Here is a 3,579-nt window from a genome sequence, read left to right as displayed (position 1 = left end):
AGACTAAATACAACTACTTCAACCAAGTCAAACTGAACACAACTCCATCAACTCCTCAATCAACTCCACCAAACTCAACCACTTGAGTTGTAACTGAAGTCCATCATGCAATAGCTCAAATGACTCATAAGAAAAGCGTATTTCCTTTTGGCAGCTGCATGTGCCACATCTGTAGCTCGAACTGAAGTGCTCCAAGAGGATAAGATAATGTTTATAGTCCAAATATTATTAAGAGCTAATAATATTTGACTATTCTATTTTTAGCCTGGCAGTCTAAAGATAGACTCCGCCCATATGTCTAAAAATAGAAGTCCATATATTTTTACCAACATGACCAATCACCCACAAATAGAATCCTGCAACTCATAGACCATGATCCATATGTCTAAAAATAGACATAGTCTAAAAATAGAGTTTGCGCCAAAAATAGCCCGCGGGCCCACTTAGTGAATGCGACTTCTTTTCAATATGCTCCATCATCTTGTTGCATTCTCAACATTGTCAATTAGGGAAATTGACATTTGTTTATCTTACCTAGTTTAGTCATATAGAGGTTGTTAGAAGATTGATATGTGGTCAGTGCTCTATGCCCTAGTTGAGACTTATCTCCTATGCAAGAACAGTTCCATAAGATAGTCCCTATGTGGTCTATTTCAGAGAAGAAAAGAGGTTGAAACCTAATTCAGATCGTGGAAATGACAGTTGGTGTTTGGACTGGAGGTTGGGATGTCTTGAAGTGGAGGTTAGTGGGCAGAATCAAGGAAATGATGGAGGTATGTTCATATGTGATGAACAGCAATGCTTGGAAACCTAGATCAACCAAGGTGTTGATTGTGTGTGAGGGAAGTTTGAGTAGCCTATGTTCAGTCTTATTGGAGCAGCCAAAGAGAGATTGATAGTGGAAGATTTGATGGTCAGGGATGCAAGCATTCTAAAGTGGAAGAACTTGCAGTGACCAATGGAAGAGGAGGCAAAGTACCTGCCAAATGTGTTCAATTAGGAGCGTCCTTCCACATGATCGAGAACAAGAGTTTCAGCCACCTGAAGGAGAAGGACATGCAATTTCAGATTGAGCTAGGAGATTATGGCCAGTATGCAGCTAGAGGAGTTGGTACTGTCAATTTTCAGAGGGAGTCAGGGAGTCACATTATTTTTCTTCTTGAATATGAATTGTACAAGAAGGTTCGAAACATCAAGATCCTAAATCTAATGCGATGAACACTGAAAATAATCTACTACCAATCCTCTTCATCTCAAAGATGTCCTCTATGTGTTGAAGAAAACGTAACTAGGTTCAATTTTCATTATGACTTGTAAATATAATACTATGAAAAGAAACATTTATTATTCCTTGCATCATGGGTTTCATGAGCAATATGTGTTTACCATAGCTCAAAGACATCTTGTTGATGTCTTTAGGATTTTGTGTCTTAACATAAGTATTATTGAATTCATGTCTAAAGGATCTACGCTTCAATGACCAAGTGTCACTATCCCTTGCAAGTCAGCTAAATGAAAAAACAATGATCCCCTTGATAAGTCGGCCCAGCTGATGGCTCACATATCGGCCTAATGTATGTCAACGCTGACCCATATATATAACGCATGGAGTGGCATTACAAGGACAAAAATTCGGATCATCTCTGAAGAAGAAAAGCGAAGAATAAATACACAGAACCACAATGACTCAGTGAAGCTCAGATACAAGTCTGTCTGTTGGTGAAGTTTGTCTCTCGGTGGAGCTCATAATACAATCTATCCCATGGAGAAGTCATCTATCTCACTCTGAGGTCTGTCTCTCGGTGAAGTTTGTCTTTTAGTGAAACTCGGATGATCTATCTTCTCTAGGTATAAGACTGTCCTATCACTGCCAACATAGCAAAGAACTCAACACACTGTCTCAAAGCCTGTGTCATTCAAGATAAAGAGAAGAACTATGGTAGCCAAGAAGCAGTGGACTATGCTAAGAAGGCGAATGTATAAGGAGGCCAAAATCTTAAGGAGTACAGTGTCATAAAGACAAAATACTGTGAAACGAAGACTGAATAGTGCAAGGGAGAGTGACAAGCATATTGAAGGTAGTCTTTAGTCAAAGTTTTGTCAAGGGTCTTGGTATTCATCCACTAAACATCTATAAGAAGATATTCAAGGGTTTTACTCTCAAGAGGAGAGGTTTTGCCCTGGGTTGGAGCCAACATACTGTGTACTTGTTCTACTATTGATATTTTATTTTGATAATTGTTTGAAGATTGCACTAACATAACGAAGATAAACATATTGAAGAGAAAGACAACACAAACATTATCAATAAGTTCAAGAAGAATCACTAATCCATAATTTTCCCTAAATTATTCAACATGGTTTCAGAGCTATGGTTCAAAGATGGCATGAATGAGATCAACTATATCACAGAAAAGATGGTAAAGAAGTGCTCATCTTTAGCTGGAGTAATCAAGCAATACTTCAAAACAGTATGGAGTAAATTCTTCTCTTCCCAAGATCCAAAAGATTCAAGAAATGAAGGATTGCTCTCAGCTCTCTCCGGAACATTCCAAGATGAAAACATATGGGTAATAGACAGTGGAGCTTCATGGCATATGACCAGGTATCACAAGCAACTCAAGACCTTGTCTAAAGGAAAATCTTCATACTCAGTGGAGCTTGGTGACAACAAAAGCTATCTTGTCAAAGGAATTTGATCAACATCAATTGCGTTGGAAGGTGGAGGTAACATTCATCTCAAAAACATATTATATGTTCCAGGTTTGTACAAAAATATAATTTCAATTTCATCTCTAGAAGAAAAGGGAGATAGAGTTGCTTTTATTGATGGTAAAGAGTAGTTTGGGCCAAATATTCAAGCATTGAAAAAGCTAGAGTCATTGGAGTTAGAGAAGGCAGACTATACATACTCTCATCTCCTCAAAATCAAGCACTTGTCCACACTAAGATAAGCCCATGTGAATTATGGCATAGAAGATTGGGCCATCTCCATTACAATATTTTGCCAACCCTAAATTCTATTGTAAATGGGATTCCAAATCTTAAAGCAGAACATGAAGGAGTATGCAAAGGTTGTGCCCTGGGAAAGAGTACAAAGAAACCATTTGCTAACAGCACATCTAGAGCTCAAGAGATTCAAGGAAAACTTGGGTTTTTCTCGGGACATTTGTCCAAAAATAATTGACCACATTTTTCAATGTTAACCACATTGAGATGATTGATAGCGCTTTGAACCTCAATCTAAGATACTCTCCTCGCTCAAGAATGATGTTTTTGCTGGAGAATGACAAGGATCACAATCCAAGATGCTATCCCTTTCAACATGACTTGAGAATGAAAAATTTGCAATGCAAGATGTTCTTCCTTTAAACATCAATCCAATATGCTTTGTCGACAGCCATCATTGTTGTGAATCCTTTCAGATCGTGCACTCCCTCGTGTGGCAATCCGTGACATAAAACTAGTAGTTTCTCTTCAAATTGACTCCTCCAAATTAACCATACAATATAGAATTGTTTCTTTCAAAATAACCATACAATATAAGGTGATATGAAATAAATTGCTTTCCTTTTAGCT

Source organism: Pinus tabuliformis, chromosome 1_1 (genome assembly GCF_031772625.1).
Source record: "Pinus tabuliformis cultivar Carrire ecotype Pingquan chromosome 1_1, CPIR1, whole genome shotgun sequence".
NCBI lineage: Eukaryota > Viridiplantae > Streptophyta > Pinopsida > Pinales > Pinaceae > Pinus > Pinus tabuliformis.
Note: the sequence above shows the minus strand (reverse complement) of the source record.